Source organism: Tachypleus tridentatus, chromosome 9 (assembly GCF_004210375.1).
Source record: "Tachypleus tridentatus isolate NWPU-2018 chromosome 9, ASM421037v1, whole genome shotgun sequence".
Classification (NCBI taxonomy): Eukaryota; Metazoa; Arthropoda; class Merostomata; order Xiphosura; family Limulidae; genus Tachypleus; species Tachypleus tridentatus.
The window spans coordinates 79,424,431-79,443,807 of NC_134833.1; the positions used below are offsets into that span (position 1 = coordinate 79,424,431).

General features: G+C 34.8%; 1 protein-coding gene across 1 annotated transcript in view; it reads left to right on the top strand.

The window, feature by feature from the left end:
- The first annotated feature begins 12,442 nt into the window (after positions 1-12,442).
- Positions 12,443-19,377, top strand: part of LOC143225578 (bestrophin-2a-like) — a 68,347-nt gene continuing 61,412 nt past the window's right edge. The window contains exon 1 of the mRNA XM_076455275.1: positions 12,443-13,314. The gene's annotated coding sequence lies outside the window, so the exon portion shown is untranslated. The remainder of the gene's footprint in view (positions 13,315-19,377) is intronic.

Sequence of the window (19,377 nt, forward strand, 5' to 3'; positions counted from 1 at the left end):
AGCTACATAAACATACAACAAACGGTATTGTTATATTTATATATATTCCACTTAATAGGTTTTTCACAATTGCTTGCTTAACGGATCACTAACAATTAGAATCGATTTTAAGCACAAATGACAGCACATCAAAATTCTTACCATGTTAGAATGTTTGCAACAGCGTACGGTGTATAAAGGAGAATTAGTATGCCAAAACCTTGATTGTTTACCTTCAGTTTAGAATAAAACCATTTATTTACATTGGTACTGTTATCGTTAGAATGCATTTTCCAGCGTTAAATATAATGTATATATAATTTTGCCATATGTTCCTTGCAAAGTTTTATCGAGATATTCATAACAGCCTCGCAGCTTTTAGTTATTGGCCTCGCTGAGATCAAAGTGTTGCACATACAAAAGAAATTGTTTTCACTACTACAGCTTGCCATTTTATAACTTGTTTCTGCCACATGTCGACATCGTAACCTACTTCTGTTGCCACCTTTTAGGCATCTTAACTTGTTCCTGTTGACACATCTTGATGTTTGATATTTTTGATGTAATTTAGTGGTGTAAGACTAGAGGGAAAGCAACTAGTCATCAACATCCACCGTGAACTCTTTGGCTACTCTTTTATCAACGAATAGTGGGATTAAAACGCCCCCACGGCTGAATGGGCGAACATGTTTGATGCGACGGAGATTCGAACCTGCGACCCTCAGATGACGAGTCGAACGTTTTAACCCACCTGGCCATGCCGGGCCACATCTTAACATCATAACCTGCTTCTGCAACCATAGTTTGATATCCTAACTTGCCTTTCGTTAATTCTTCGGTGCAGACTCTGACAATTAACATGTCTTTATTACTCCTCTTTGTAAATATTTATTAACCAAGCGGATAAGAGGTGTTCTAACTTCATTTAACTCATCGATGCCGCTTAACATGAAACCAAAATCGAGAGAAAAAAGACGCCTAAGGGATTTAGTGCTTGAACAAGTTAACAGCTGTGAAGTAATAATTAAGAGAACTGTCACTAAGATTTGCTATTGTGAAGAGTGGGAAGAGATGTTCAAATGATTTGTGTTGTTGATATAATATGAATATTTCTTGATCGTATTTTGTAATAATGTGTCTGAGTTTTCAACTGTGGAAATTGTTATATAAACAACGGTAATTGGTGACACTTAATTAAGGCCCGGCATGGCCAAGCGCGTAAGGCGCGCGACTCGTACTCCGAGGGTCGCGAGTTCGCGCCCTCGTCGCGCTAAACATGCTCGCCCTCCCAGCCGTGGGGGCGTTATAATGTGACGGTCAATCCCACTTTTCGTTGGTAAAAGAGTAGCCCAAGAGTTGGCGGTGGGTGGTGATGACTAGCTGCCTTCCCTCTAGTCTTACACTGCTAAATTAGGGACGGCTAGCACAGATAGCCCTCGAGTAGCTTTGTGCGAAATTCCAAAAAAACAAACAAAACAAACAGACACTTAATTAACCAAGACAATTGTAAAAGTATAAAGGTAATTGAAACATTCATAGGAAGTGGCGACAAACTCGAATGTGTTTGTGTGCGTGTGTAAAACTGTTGATCTTAGTGGAAGAAATAGTTGCTATTTGATAAGAGACCGTTTGACAAAGTTTAAAAGTTCTTTTTTTAACTAAGCAAGTCACTATGTGAACATTATTTCTATTTAGTGTTAGAGTTAAAAGGTAAATTATATTTTTTTAGATCAACGTAAACTTTAAACATAGCGTAAATGGGAATTAAAACAATAAAACAAGTGTTATCGAAATAGCAATTTTTTTTGTATACCCTCTTAGAAGTGAAACTTCAGCGAGTTCTTCAACTGAAATCAGGATCACTTAAGTAACTGAATTTTATGAATTAAAGTGTGTGTATTTTTCTCTTACAAAATAATTTTGTTTATTACTGTGTTATCATTTTTTGAGGTGGAGACCAAACATAGGAAATATTTTGTATGAAATAAACAGTTTGCCTAACATGTTAGGTATTTCAACATAGCGTGAAGGTCTCACATGTTAACTCTACTAACCCCAATATTACTGAAGAGGTCATTATCCTTAAAGGCTTATTAAACTAATTTTTATAAACCCTTTGTTTGAACACCAAACTGCTTATGGGTCCACTGATTCTGTTGATTGTTATCTCTTTAATTAGGGTTAGGTTCTTCTGTGAATTTTAAGTAAAAACATACATGATTTTGTCCAGTTTCTGTGGATAGGTTTTTGCTATGAGTATTGTAGCAGTAAAAAAATGTAAAATTATTCAACGGATGCATTATGCGGACCCTACCGGTAGTCATCAACATAAACACAACTTGGTAATTTGAAGGTTAAAGAATAACGGTGCACAAGTAGCTAAAACCGCAATCGCCAAGAGTGGGTGTAAAAACGTGTTTGGAAAGAGACAAGGCTGAAGCAATTGTTCAGCACAAAAATACTTCACTGGAAACTCACAAGCAAGAATTGTAATTGAAGTTTTCATCCTCAACGACACCTTCTGCAAACGTGGTCTAAACGGCCATGATCTCAATGCCCGACACCGTAACCACCAGGCCACATTCGGTCACCGAGACTAAATATAACTAAATAACCAGGTTTAGAGGAAATGAACATGATTAATAGTAACTGAGAAAAATATAATCAATTGGAATATTACGCGTTGTTTGGCTGGCGCTTTATTTGTGTCGTGGAGTAAGAACACTAGACAAACTTTACTAACTGGTGCTCTCACAGATCTCCAAGTCACAATTTAGGAAACTTTTTGTCAGCAAGGCTATAGCTCTCTAGAAGTTGGCCAGCCATACTGGAGAAACTGGGCAATAAAGCTATCTCTCTGCCCACTTGTCTCAACCGTGTAGGTAGGGGTTACGTGAGAGAATAGATACTGCTGTATACAATTTACCCAGGTAATTTAATAAGGAATGGAAGTCATCATAAAGGTTACATCTCTATTGCTGCTTTTTTACAGGGTCGTAAGAAATTTTATGGTTCACGTATACACCAAGTAAGGAACATACTTTTTTCCTTTTATCCCTAATCTTGATATTACTGTAGAATAATAGAATAATGTTAAAAATCGAAGAAAGGCATTCTAAACACACTCTATAGCAATAACTAATTTTTAATTACACGGATTATTATTATTTTCAAAAGAAACAATTAACATGGCGCAGGATTTAAGTGTTTGCAAGCTCAGTAGTTAAATAATCCCTTTAATTAAATCCCGAATAATTTCGTGGCCTTAATGGACTTTCTACAATTATATGAAGCCGATCTGAACGTTAACATTACTGATAACTTGTATATTAGGAGATGCTGACAGAGTGGCATAAATTTGTTACTGTTAAAGGCTTAAACAAACTTCTTTGTTTTTCGGATATACTAATAAACATTAGATAGAAAGCAAGTACCCGCAATTTGCAGATTCCAGGAGTTCGTTTTGCGCAAAATTAAACAGAATAAAGACAGAGAAGAGAAGAAGTACCGATATCAAAATGTGCGTCATCCGATGGGCCAGTGGACATTTTTGGCCTTATGACGCTACCATTCGGAGTTCAATTCCATGCGGTGGACAGAACCCAAATAGTAAATTATGTATGTATACGCTAAAAATTAAAACAAACTTGAGTGTGCAAATAAAATCAAATGTATTCAATGAATACGTCATCGCTCAGCTGGCAGACTTTTCATCCACAATGAGGCTATAACTGGCTACTGTGGTAGAAAGATTTGCGACAGCACAGGACAAGGACAGGAAAACAAAACAACTAAGTGCTAAACTTTCAACCCAAATAGAGGAACTAGTTTCGCATCCCGTAATCCGTAAATAGTCTACGTCAGTGATTATTCCAAATAAATTCATTCAAGGGAGATAAACAGTCATACTATATTATTACTAACTTGTACAAATTTTCATACTACCCCTTGGAATGAGTGTGATTCCATTCCAAGAGAGCATGACAAAGAAACAGGGCAAGGCAAGTCTAAGTCTATGTAACAAGCTTTATTTTTATGAGACTTTTGTACAATATACAAGATTAGTGCAACTGGTTTACAGAGATGTTATAGCTACATAAAAACTTCTACACTGAAATTTAGAAGTATATCTAAATAATCAGATATTCTATACTTATGGAAGAGGGGAATCAGCAATCATTTTAAATGGTTGTGGTTTGTTTGTTTGGCGCTAAGGACATAGTTGCACAATGGTCTATTTGCATTCACGGGCGTCTGCAGAAATATTTCCAGGGAAGGGCAAAGTAATGTGAAATGGTGAATTGAATAAAAAGTTTATGCACATATATTGAGTGAATAAAGAAAAAATTATGCTTCTCATATTATAGGGGGGAAGAAGTGTCCCATCTTACTCCTACCCTGCAGATACCCATGTTTGTACTGTGCCCACCACGTGTATCGAATCCAATTTTTAGCATTATAAGCTTTTAGATTGAGGGGTATATTTATTGTGATATTCAAAACTGGACCTGCACTAATGATATTATACTTTTGTAGTAAGTTTGAGGGCCTGGCATGGTTGGGGGGGGGGGTTAAGGCGTGCGACTCGTAATCTGAGGGTCGCGGGTTCTAATCCCGGACGCACCAAACATGCTCGCCCTTTCAGCCGTGGGAGTGTTATAATGTGACGGTCAATCCCACTATTCGTTGGTAAAAGAGTAGTCCAAGAGTTGGCGGTGGGTGGTGATGACTAGTTGCCTTCCCTCTAGTTTTACACTGCAAAATTAGGGACAGCTAGCGCAGATAGCCTTCGAATAGCTTTGCGCGAAATAAAAAAAAAACAAACAAACTAAGTTTGAGTACACGGGCCTTCAGAATGTTAATATATACATTCATTTTAAGCTATAAGTACGTATTAATTTTTGAGACCTCTCTTTTCTTTGCTCATTCTTGACGCCAAAGTTTTAAAGTTAAAGCTGAATTATTTCTCAAGTTACAATTTGACAAAAATGACTGTTTCTTGAAATGGTAATGCAAGAGGTGAACCTTTCATACTCACGGTTCACAGATATACTTGATAATTATTTAATTGCATTGCACCTACTGTCTAAGATATACAAAGTCATCTATATATTTATTTTTGTGTAAATGATGATACATTTAATATGTTTTAGATCAGTTTTGTAATTAAATTCGAAATCCAAGTCACTCTTGAAAACTGGTTCTGAGATTTTAATGTGCACTACAAGCAGCCACGTCATATAAATTGTCTAAATTACGTTTAAAACATTATAACTATGTGCTTTCTGCTGTTGCTTAGAAAATTCTTCCTTATACAGATAAAAGATAATGTTATATGTGTCGTCTCATCAGTATCAGTGCAATTATACAAACAAACACTAATAGAGAATATTCAGAATTTTGTGCAGATGGTCTTCACCAGAAGGAAAGATGTTGCGGTAGAGATCTTATGTATATTTCTCTCGTATTCAGCTTAACACAGGGCAATGGAAACATAAACAAAATATTAATACTTATTTTTTAAATAACAGCTATGTTGCCTAATAACGTTCTTTAGTAAGAGCTTTTTTGTCGGCATTATCAAACAGAAAAACAAAATCCTGGCAAAGGGTCAACGGCACGCACACAATTAAATAAAAAAGAAGGAAATATTCCTGGAACAGCAGCGAGAAACACCAAGCAACCAGGCACCATTTTATATGTATGTGTGTCTCGTGGCAGGTTCAAAAGGTCAATAGTGAGGAGTGTCTTTTTACTTCTCAGTTTCCACACAACAAAGACACCGCAAGCTGCCGAAAACACTGCTAGGTACTCTTCGTGGCTTTCCTTGGCACAATTCTTGTTATGTTTTATTTTGGGTTACAAAACATATTAGGTTTCAATAAAGGGGAGCAAAAGATATACAAATGACAGTCGTATATAATTTGAGGGTCTTTTCCATGTTTCAAAATATCACTGTATTTATTACCGTTGCCTTTTTTTTTTTCACTGTAATCTTTCTTTACTTTCTTTAGAAGAGGGATTATAAAATTACTTTGTTTTCTCAATTACTAAATGAAAGTCGTTTGTTTAAGGTATTTGGTTTCAAGAAAAGAGTTATCACTGTAATTGAACTTTTCTATTTGCAGAAAAGGATTTCTAGAGTAAGGTTTTATTTTTAAGAAAGAAGTAATGGTTGAGTCTAGTTTTCTGTTAATAGAGTGTGTTTATGTGTTTTCTTATAACAAAGCCACATCTGGCTACCTGCTATGTCTATCAAGGGAAATCAAACTCCTGATTTTATCATTGTAAATGCGAAGACTTACCGCTGTCATAACGGGACACCTGTTAACAGTGTGGCAGATTTTACTCTTATTATTTCGGGGAGCTCAGCAGATAGCCCGACGTGGCTTTGGTAAAAGGAAACACACACACACACATACTCTTATTAAAGGGGTAATGCTTGCAGTGTAGATTTTTATTTTCTTTCTGAATAAAATTTTTTTTGTTTTTTTTTACTTTTATGAAGAGTGATACTTACAGTGCAGTTTTTATTTCCTTCATAGGATAAAGTATTTATAGAATGAAGTTTTTCTTTACTATCTGGAAAAAACTGCTTTTAGAAGCCTTGTGGAATGACTACCTATGCTTTAATAATATTTATACTGGTGTGGCAGTGTAAAATATCAACACATAACTAGATTTTGGTGCTCTTAGTTTCCACATGATAAATTGTCAGTAATACTTTTTGTTTGTTTTTGAATTTTGCGCAAAGCTACATGAGGACTGTCTGCACTAGCCGTCCCTAATTTAACAGTGTAAGACCAGAGGGAAGGCAACTAGTCATCACCACCCACCGCCAACTCTTGGGCTACTCTGTTTCCAACGAATAGGGGGATTGACCGCACATTATAACGCCCCCACGGCTGAAAGGACGAGCATGTTTGGTGCGACGGGGATTCGAACCCGCGACCCTCAAATTACGGGTCATGCCAGGCCTAACGGCAAAACTTTAATAGTTGTCTTTAATTTCACTACTCCGAGTCGTTTTTCCATAATTATTTCCAACACTTCATATCATTAAAATCAAAAGTACTAGCCAGACACTGTATAGCTTTAACGATATATAAACATATGTACCTACTTAATCGAGATGCTCGTTCTACACCTTATTTTTTCAATCAGTAAACATTTGTGAACTTTATTAAGAAAGTTGAAGGACAGAGAATGATCGAGATCTTGTGACGACGAAAATAACAAATAAACGGAACTAAACGTCATCGTCTCGTATTACTTACTGGTGGCAAAGTAAAAGGAATTGTACACACGTGTTTCAAAACGTAACCATAGTATGCGAACATTTTCTAAGAAATAGAAGACAGTTTGGGCCTCCTTGATAAAATTACGAAGTCTAATATAATTAAACCAGTTAAACAAAAGTATAAAACAAATAAAAATAAATGAAATACCACAGTGTTTCCTCACACGAGACAATTTTAATGTAGACTGGCGCCAGCATTGTTTGACTTCTTCTGTTAGTTTACGGGTTTTGGAGACGTTGATTCAAAGTGTAAACGTCCAATTCCCTCTTTTCGCCAACGCTCCATCAGAACTTCAAAAGCCCAGCACTTCTTATGAAGAAATATAAGTTTATATAGAACTAAAAGGAAAATATTCATGTGAAATTGAATATTAGTATGTATTCTGATTATAATATTCCGCATAAAAAGCCATATTTTATCTTTATGTCCAGTTAATTAAAAAATGAAACAATTTTAGAATACAGAGCTCAAGGATTTTGTACACGAGTTAAGGATTACATGATGATTATAAAAACAGTGATTACCTATTGCTTATATCTAGCAGTTCAATTTTCACACGACTGATTGCTTTTATTAGGAGTAAAATGTTAAGTTAAGCGTTAATAAGTATGTAAAAAAAACACACACACTGAAATCTTATGAAAAATTGTGCAATTAAACAATCTACTAGAGCAAAACTTCACCTCCGTGGCTCTTAAATGATAAGAAAATGTCCAACACTATCGTCACTTTAGCCTATTTTTATGAATCTGTTTTTCTACTCTTATCTTATGAAGTGTTTATCTCCTTCAAAATCTTGTCTTATGAAGTGTTATCTCCTTCAAAATATTGCCTTATGAAGTGTTTATCTCCTTCAAAATCTTGTCTTATGAAGTGTTTATTTCCTTCAAAATCTTGTATTATGAAGTGTTTATCTCCTTCAAAATCTTGTCTTATGAAGTGTTATCTCCTTCAAAATATTGCCTCACGAAGTGTTTATCTCCTTCAAAATCTTGTCTTATGAGGTGTTTATCTCCTTCAAAATCTTGTCTTATGAAGTGTCATCTCCTTCAAAATATTGCCTTATGAAGTGTTTATCTCCTCCAAAATCTACAATTGAAATTTATATTTTTTTCCTCATGTATTAATGGATGTTTTCAGACGTAATAAGTCGCATTTCTCGTATATTTGTTTGTCGTGTATGTGGAGTTATTGTAATACACATAATAAACGTTTGACATATAAAATTCTTATAATTCAGGATAACTATTCCGGGATATCTTGAATAATTCTTACTCAACTATATATATATCCATTATTGTGTTATGATTAACAGAGAAACTAACTTCGATTCATAAAATGTACCTCCCATTAAAAAGAGAGAAGGATATCAGTGTTCTATTAATTAATGAAAAAAAATCAATTTAACTAATGATATACACACACATTTCATAGCACTTTATAAAATAAACTTCATTAGCCCTTACACACGGATAATGTTTTCAACTTTTAGCCTTAAGACAATACCAGTAGTTAGAATTTATTTTGTGCTCCACTCTGAGTGATAAAAATTCCGTGTAATCCTCTATACAATCAAAAGAAACTCGTTTGAAATAGTCATTTAATAACAATACCTAACCTGCGAATTCTTAGTGACCCCTATAAAGGAAGCTACGTGTAGTTTGTGAAACAATATTATCACTGTAGGACCCCTGGCCGTAAAAACAAACTGCCCTAGTTCACTTAATTTGTCTGGCTCCAAGCTCGTCATGAAGAGGACCACCTGTGATTCAGTGTGGAAGACTGGCCAATCACAAGCTAACTTTATTATAAAGCTAATATGTACAACTACATGGGTGGTCGCAGTTTATCTTCGGGTGAACGTAGTAAAATATTTTATGAATAATTGGTTGTGTTTGTTGGTTGAACGTATATTTCTTGTCATATGGAGTGAAACACAAAGTAATAACTGTAAATGTTAACACTATAATTACGACATGTACTTATATGAACACCATTCTCTCAAAGTGTTCAGCTTTTAATGACATGTACGAATTTGATTCAGTTTTAACTTGATTTATGGTTTTGAAATCAAGACTATGAATATGCTATAATGTGTAATAAAAGTTGCTGTGTGTTTAGAATTCCAAGAAAATAAAACGAAACTACATGGCATTTGAGTGGTTGAGAGGGTGATTTACGCCCTCATCGCTGTCAATAAATAAATGAAAAATAAGAATTTAGCATTTTAACATGCTATCCAGATTAACGTATTACCTGATTATTAAACTCTGCAGCTTAAACAATGAATTATTCCTGCAAAAACACTTTGTAAACGAGAGAAGACACATTTAATCATACAGTATTAAGAAATTTAAAGATCAAACTTCATGTCTGATATTGTATGTGACGCCTGTACATAAATCTATTAGAAGTTTATAAAAAGTAGTCCTTGTTCTTTAACCAGTCTCTTCAACTATTGATGTATAATATCATGAATAAAAATTAATTTGTTGATATTTTATAGTTTTTTAGTTAGAAGTAATTTGTACGCAAAGTTTAATGGTATGCAACACACAATTTTACCATGCAAGCACACTTTTAAACAAACAAACAGGACATTGTTTAAATGCTGAGCTATTGTATATGTTTTATAGTCTTCTTAGTAAACTCTTTTAATTTTTTCAGGGTTTTGATCAAAAATCGAATGTCACTGACATCTTATTCATTAAAAAATACATTACATTATAAAAAGCAACACTGGTATCGCTAACACTACAGTTGCTTCCCAATTTTTGACGTATTTGCAAAGCATTTTTCTTTTTCACGTCTCAGAACAACTAAACAGATATTGTGTTTCCTTGGGTTTCTTACCTATAACAATAAGCATTTTGATTTTATATAGCACAGATCTGTTCTGCACATTTACTAAAATAACGGATTTACACAGATCAGGATACGATACCCTCAGAAGTGATGGATTAATACTGCCAGCTGTCTGGTTGTTTGGTCTAACAACAACAACAAAATCCCATTACAGCAAACGTATGTCATTAGTTATCTCAGGATTTTTTTTTCTTCTATTGGAGGTGGAAGGGGTGTATTTTGTTTTTGTTTCTAGAAGGTTTGAATTCACGTATGTTTTAAACATCTATAAGAAAACAACATATTTGCCAGTTAGCTAATAAATCTCGACCAACTGTCAGAAGATTTGGATAATATTTCTTCCATGTATATTATTAACATCTTTCTGAACTATGAACGGACACTAATTGCCCGTTTATTGCTGTCAACAGCAACCAAACATGACCAGCTGCACAGCTGATGAAAATAAGTTCAACAGCTAATACAAGATGAAAATAAATCGACATAATTAATATTGATAAACGAGTTTTGACTTTTTACAACTCATGATAAATATATATATATATATATTTGTACTAAATTTACATCACTGAAACACTACTAAAAATATTACAATGTTAAAATCAAACAACTTATATTTAATATTATAACGGTGATTTTTGTTTATAATATGTTAAAATATAATAGTCATACTTAATAAGGCATGAGAAACCCGAAAATTATTTATTTTAATCACTTAAAAGGTCTGTTAGTTTATTCTTTGTTCTGTGTAAGTTGATGGTAGAACTTTATGAAAAAGAAAAAAAACAAACATTAGCATCATTTGGTTTGATGAAGAATTTGTGAGGATAGCTTCTCGATGCTGACAAGCAATTTGTACACAAAGACCCGGGCCATTCGTCGTAATCTCCTACATACAAGATTCAAAGTTCACCATGTGGTTTGGCGTTGCCAGGCAAGAGCTTAGATCCATAATTGACGTACGTCATTCTTTAATGAGTGTTTGGTGCTGATAGGAGAGCGGGTACGACAGTTCTCACAAGACGATAGAACTAAACATGACCTCTTGTAGACAAAAAAGAAAGAAAGGAGAGAGACGATAGAGCACGTGCTGCCTTTCAGCAATTCTCTATAAACAGGACGTTCAAAGAGCAACACTTCCCCCCTTCGTTCACCATTCCACGAGTCATGAGTAAAATATTGAAAAGAAAAGTTAGGTCAATATGGAATACAAGGAGACATTGTTATAAGTCTTTTGTAAAGAATTACTTTTAAGTTCAAGAAAGGATAGTTTTATTATGAAGCAAGTTTTATTTGTTTAAATCATTATACTTGAATTGCTTTCAAAATGGAAAACTTGTTTTAATAGATAGAGTAGGATTAGTTAAGGATATTTAAGATATATATCTTTTTTATTTGCTCATTGAAATATTTTTGTTGCATAACTACGAAATATAAGGGATATGAATGAACAGGAAACTTCAACATAAACATTCATTTGTAAACTTAATTTGCTTACAAACTAAAGCAAACTCAATAATGATCAGTGATGACGAGAAACCCACTTGTTGAGAAAATTTATATGCAAAAACGGCTCGTTTGGGCTGAGAAAAGTGTTTTATCAGCCCAAACGAGCCGTTTTTGCATATAAAACTCAATAATGAGCTAAAAAAGTATAATGAATTGTTTTAAAATAGCAATTTCTAATATAATGTCTCTGAAGTTTGTAGTATACCCTCATTTTGTGATAAATTCTCAGACAGAATTAATTTTATGATTTAATTAGCATTTTTCAGTATGTATGATACCAGGATAAGTTAGCCATCATAAAGAGCTATTAAAGTGAAAATCCGGATATTTTCACTTATCCACATTATCACTTTATTACACATATATCATTGCATTCATTTAGGTACAACATAAATTATATTAAGAATACAAAATTGATAAACAGAGTTATACCAGCTGCAAAAAATAAACAGATAAATTGAGACTGCTGTAATAGCACCCACACAAAAAGGCGTTCGTATACCATGTTCCGCCGGTATCTGCCAAACATAAATGAAGAACCAGCAGACTTCCAACACAAATTCAATAAGGGGGTGGGATTCAGATTCTTAAGCCCACATCATTCTGAGTCAACTACCATTCACTGTACACGGCCAGTTGTGGGCGTGCCAATAAACTTCCTTCGCGCCAGATACTTGTACAGCTAATACATCAAGGCAATAGATCTCATGATCACTATATAAAAAGGCTGAGTATGTTATATTAAAGCGATTTTGAATATGTAAATCAATAAAACCACGTGTCAAACATAGCCGATGTAGAAGTGCGGTGAAATAACGCATGTCAGGATTACACATTGTCATTGTTTATAGTTCTGTACTTAGTGTGATGCCACGGTAAATTGATGGATAATAGAAGGCTATGTTTTTGTTGTTTTGCTTGTTATTAAGCACAGAGCTACACAATTAGTTATTTGTGCTTCGTCCACAGCAAAAGCGAAACCTAATTTTTAGTGTTATAAGCCTGAGCCAACGAGAGAATGAAAGGTATGTAACAACCACTTCCGACACCAAATATTATTGTACTCGGATGAAAAAGATGTGTTTCAATCGAGAATTTCTAATTTTGAAAATGGGATTACCCTTTATACTTAATGGCGTAAGAAATCAATGTACTATGGATCAATTTCGGACCTCAAGATCACCGAGAAGGAGACCTGCAAGAAGTCGCACTCCAGAGACAGCAATCAAAGCGTGTTTCTTGTAACAAGTGAAAATATAAAAACACAAAAGTCAGCGACTAAGGTTATCCACGTGGTCCTATACGTACCGTTCTAAAGAAGGACCTCCTTCCATAAAATTGCCTCAAGTTACGGTTGCATAATTTGCTTCCGTAAAATATCCACTTAACTACCGTATACCTCGAACAGCTGGATTAAGGAAAGGGGTATAGCACATGGAATAGCTGAGATACCAGACGAGTCGGATGCTGGGAAATAGTCTTCTTAGTACACCAGATGAACTATGGAAAGCAGCTGAAAGGAGGGGTGTGTTTACAATAAAACAGCCTCACGATAGAGCCTCTTTGAATGAAACATGCACTACAGAGATATCGTCAATACACACTGTCGTGAAATAAAGCTTGACCAGAAGTGTCGACATATATGGAGTTCAAGGACATGGTGAGTCTCCAAATATAACGTATTCAACCTATTTATGAAATTATCCAATATTGGCATATGAAGGACATTCAATCAACTTCTACACTTAAAATCTTAAAAACTACAAACTCCATAAAAAACACCTACAAATCAGCTAAAATTTAGTTATCCAATTCCCAAGTAGCACTTGGTGTTTCTCTGGTTGGTAATGCATATAAATAGGTACAAATAAAAATAATAATTACTTTGCCACCAAAGCAGCCTGAAACTATGCATTATTACACATTCCATACCATTGTTTGGGAACAATATAATCGAATAGAATTTTTTTGAGTTGAATATGAAAATAATACATGAAGTAAATAATGATCATAAAATGCAAGTTAAGAAATAGTATACATGTTAACATCTGATATAAAAATGCACTGTTTCATTTAATATCTCTAAGATAAAGCTTTTTCTGTTGTAGTTTAGCAATTGTGTATAAATTATGAAGCGTTTATTTTTCTCCTTTTCAATCACGTCTAACATTTCGAACAATCAGCAAATCTATATGAAAATATAATGAAAAGTAACACTTTTTGTGTGCTTGATTCAAAGTTTAATATGACATGCACGCACACACATACATATATAATAAGCCTGGTGTGTAACGTCCAGTAATTGTTCTCTACAATAAGCACAATTAGGCATTGAAGAATTTCACCAACATATGAGTTAATCCTGCCATCTATTGACAAACTTGACAAATATTTGAATAATGTCTTTCATGTTTAAATATTTGTGATGAAGTAACATAAAACGTGATTGGATCATATCTTTTTTTTTTTTTTAAAGCTAAACTTTAGTCAGTAAGTAATTAGTTAGTTAACCATTAACAAATAGTAAATAAAAGGAGATATTACTCGTAGAGAATGTTTATGAGAAATTAAATGGTTTTAGGTTGCAACGAAAAAATGTAAACCAGTTGTTTTGAAATATATACTCATTTAATGATAATAAAAGTTTTGAGATATGCGATGCTTTTGGAGTGAGATTTAGTTGCAAAACATATCGCGATTTAAAAGTGTAAAAGAGGTGACGGCTAGAAAAATATGTTTCAGAATGCTTTTCTTAGTATAACATATTATGACTCGTGGTTACTGGGAGAAAAGTTTTCATTGCAAGTTAATTATTGCTGTTTAAACTGTTGGTAGAGTGAGGTTATTTATACAAAAAAGAAAAGAAAAGGTAACTGCGGATAATGGGAAAATTTTGGACCTGAAAAATAAATACCGAAAACAAGAAATACAGAAGTTAATAAAGGGCAGGTGGTTAAGACATTCGACTTGCAATCTGAGGGTCGCGGGTTCGAATCCCCATCACACCAATATGCTCGCCTTTTCAGCCGTGGTAGGTGTTATATTGTGACGGTCAATCTCACTATTCGTTGGTAAAAGAGTAGCCCAAGAGTTGGTGGTGGGTGGTGATGACTAGCTAGCTGCCTTCCCTCTTGTCTTACACTGCTAAATTAGGGAAGGCTCGTGTAGCTTTGCGCGAAATTCAAAACAAACTAAACCAGAAGTTAATTCAAGAGAAAACAGCATTTATGATATCTGTAACAGTTGAAGTTCTACCATGTGAACTATTTATAAACATTTTTAAAAACAAAAGAAATAAATGGTTCTGCATTACTATATCGTCTTGTCTGAATCTACTTTGAAGATGCCGTAAGATATAGTCAGAGTAACACAACACTTCTGATTGACTTAAGAAAGAGAACAGAATTTACCGCAGCGTTTTGATCGACGAAATACAGTGGATGGAGTTAGAGAAGTGCTTGGGATGGATGTAAGAAACTGGATAGTTGTTTGTTTTTTTTATTTTGCGCAAAGCTATACGCTACTAGGAACACGCTAGTCGTCCCTAATTTAGTAATGTAAGACTAGAGGGAAGGCAGCTAGTCATCACCACCCACCTTCAACTCCTGGACTACTCTTTCACCAACGAATAGTGGGATTGACTGTAACATTTTAACGTCCACACGGCTGAAAGTGCGAATATGTCTGATGTGACGGGGATTCGAATCTGTGATCCTGGGATTACGAGTTGAGCGCATAAAAATTGTTATTTCACAAAACTAGTTCAAAAAAGTTCATAATAAAGTGGTAACTAAGTATTAAAGTTCTAATGTTCAATATTGGAAAAGGTAGATGAAAAAGAAGTATGTTTGGATAAACAAAGTGTACTTCTCTCAAATTTTGCGAAGTAGCACATAAAAGAAAGTAAAAAAAAAAACCGTTCAAACGGGTCAAGAAATTACTGCTATTAAAAATATTAATAAAAGCCAGAGGTATTACTTCATTCTACGTTGTCTTAGATGTTGAGGAAATCGCAGCTTCTCAAAACAAAGACAAAAACTAAAAATGCACGTGCATTTAATTCAGGTGAAACAACTACACGAGGGCTATCTGTGCTAGCCGTACCTAATTTAGTAGTGTACGATTAGAGGGAAGGCAGTTAGTTATCACCACCCATCGCCAACTGTTGGGCTATTCATTTACCAACGAATAATGGGATTGATTGTACATAATTGCTTCCCCACAACTGAAAGGGTGAGCATGTTTGGTGTGACGGGAATTCGAACCCGCGCCCTTCAGATCACGAGTCGAGCGCCCTAACTACCTGGTCGGGCCGGGCACAAGGTGGAAAATTACACCAGTACTTGTGTTAAACGTAAGAAATGGGATAGGTTTATAGTAATGTGGTGGACGTAAGAAAGTAAACAGAATACCATTTATGCTGATGATGTACGTAATAAAATATTTGAAAGAGAAACGTTTCAAAGACAACTTTTTTTTTAAACATATAATCTTGGAAAGTTTCCCAAGGTTGAATTTGTGTTTATACTTGTAGTGTTTTCGAAGATATTAGAGAAACCACGCAAGTGATACTGGATAGTATAACGTAATGAATAATTCAGTGTTCTCATATTTCTAGTGTGAACAGTAGCTTTTGCTGTGCCTGTAGGTTCATATACTTTGGACTCATTTGTCAGTAATTCTTTATGTCATTTATGTTATCACAAGTACAGGTAAACTCAAATAAGTTCACAAGTTTACTGGATAATAAAGAACACGAGAACCCATAAAGAGCTATTTGACGTCATCCCAGATGTAATTTCCATCTTTTCTTGAACGAGTACATCTTTATCTTCCAAAATGCTCATCAGCATGAAAATGCTTACCAGAAATTTTGTTATCAAAACGGCTGAATGGGAAACTCGTTTATTTGTTTTTTTAATTTCGTGCAAAGCTACGCGAGGGTTCTCTGCGCTAGCATAATCTAGCGGTGTAAGACTAGAGGGAAAGCAGCTAGTCATCACCACCCACCGCCAACTCTTGGACTACTCTTTTACCAACGAATAGTGGGATTGACCGTAACTTTACAACGCCCCCACGGCTGAAATGGCGAGCATGTCTGATGTGAAGGGGATTCGAATCCGCGACTCTCTCGGATTACGAGTCGAGCGCCTTAACCACCTGACCATGCCGGGCCCTGAATAGTAAAACGACCAACCAAAGTTCCAGAAATATGGATTAGTATTATGCATAATCATTGCCAGAACCATGTACGTCTTAACTCTTTCTGAAGGAGACTGACATGATAATCAATTAGACTATTGTTGATGAATATAGATAGTTCAATAAACAACTCTAGGATGCTCAGACCGAAAACTTCGGTGCGAAATCTATTATACATGAAACAAGCATCAAGCAGAAAGATCATTTCAGCAAGTATCAGCTCCATATAGTTAATGACCAGAGATATATTGGTATCAGTGATATTTGTTTACTCTTTTATGACAATATCTTGTTCGAGAAAGAGAAAGACAAGAAATCAAAGCCAATTCGTATTAATAAGAAGTACGCCATGACTTCGTCAATCTTCCAAAAGCTGATGTTAAGAAGTATTTGAAGTAAGCGCATAATGTATTATAAAAGGCTGGTTATGTAGTTTTGTAGAAGAGATGAAACGGTTTGGTTTATTTTGAATTTTGCGCAAACCTGCACGAGGGCTATTTGCTCTAACCGTTCCTAGTTTAGCAGTGAAAGAATAGGGGGAAGGCAGCTAGTTATCACCACGCACCGTTAAATCTTGGCTACTCTTTTACCGACAAATAGTGGGATTGATCGTCACATTATAATGTTTCTATGGCCGAAGGGGTGAGTATGCTTGCTTGTACGGAGGTTCGAACCTGCAGCCTTAATATTGTGAGTAAAGCGCCTTAACTACTTGGCCATGCTGAACCGTTTACAACGAAAAACATCTGTTGAGGAACAACAATTAAAACAGTAATATATTGAAGTGGCACTTGGAAAATAAGTGCAAATCCACAATTAAAGTATCTAGAGGAAAGTGTTGTACTAAGGCAAGACCCTCGATCGCAAGTTGTTAAAACTTTGCATATAGTTATCATGATGGAAATAGAACATTAAACCAAAGATGTTTATTGTCGATAAAAACAAATTTAGACAACAGTACACACTGCTTCTTCAGTTTGTGTAATAAAATAATACAGTCACTTAGCAATAAACGAGTAGAAAATATAAAATGAGATTAAACAATCACCACTTGTGGTAAGCTACAAAGCCACAACACTAGAATGTTTTGCTTAAATGTTTACTTGTTAAATTGATGGTACCTTTGGACTTTAGTTAACTATGCAAAATACATTATTCGCATGACAATATAAACCTCACTGGCGAATTTGTCTATGAGTAGCAGTGGTCAGTCTATGAGATAGTAAAAATCATAAGATGTCAACACTGGAGATATGATGTTGTTATATAAAGAGAACAAAAATTATGTTCTCAAACTCAAGCTAACGATGGTAAAACCTATATATTATTGAAACAATATAACGTACTAATGGAATACAGAAACTTCACATTCACTTTCGTGGGTGAGCTACATTTCAAACTCCAATCCCACTACTTCCTGGTATGTGGTTGCCATCAAGCCCAATGTATCACCCAGGAGTCTTTTGAATATAAGAGAAGCGTTGATGCAATGTGCCGAAAAGAATATCGTATTCGAATGAATTTATAAAGTGAAGTTATTGTTATGACGACGATTTACTTAAATAAAGAAGATACCTGTATTCATCCTGCCATTAGTACTCAGTGACGTTACTGATGGCTTTCCTTGTTATTATTGACAATGAGCAGCAAAGTAAAACAATTCTTTCAACTCTCCTTCATGAGTTGTTGAAGGATTGACGAGCTTTAGAGGAAATGAAAGTACGGTCGATCACATTATGGTTCGTGAATTTGCAGTAGAATAGCTTTACTGTACAACACCAACCAGATCAGCAGTAGGGAAATGCAGATGAATGTTTTTATTAACAGTTGGTATCTTGTCTATGTGTAGAGTGTGTGAATCCTGAACAAAATTTTGTTGTAAAATTTGAAGTATCAGTTGTGATGATAAACCATACAAGTAGTATAAATACTATTAATGAATGTCTGTGAAAATATGTTTAAAAAAAAGTACAGAAAAGAGCAATTATATAACCCAGATATAGCCTGGGTCATACTTGCCTTGGAACAAGGTGAAGCAAGATATTTAAAAAATTGTAAGCATAGTACATAAGCATATAACCTCTAGTAATTGTTCATTCTATTTTGGGCAGAGGAAGGGGGTTATTTCAGCAATATAACCCATGGAAATATGTTACCCAAACTTTTATGCAATTAGCAATCCCAAAATCTCCAAGATCCGAGGATTTTTTAATGTTGAACAATACACGGGTCAATAGAACATCAAGGATTGTCAATGTCTATTCATTAAAGGCTAGGAAAACAAGAAACATTACTGAAATGAATATTGCATTTTACCACAGCAATGCAAATTTTAGAAATATCTTCGAATAGCCTCTCAAGTTATAGAATAAAAAGCGCAACACATAACTCAGTTTAATGTTCTGTTTTTCACTCCAGCTGATTAGACAGCACGAAAAATTAGGTGAAATTTTATTTCTCATACTTCTCAAAATCCAGTGCTTTATCTGTAGGGGCAACTCCACCATGTGTTACACATTAC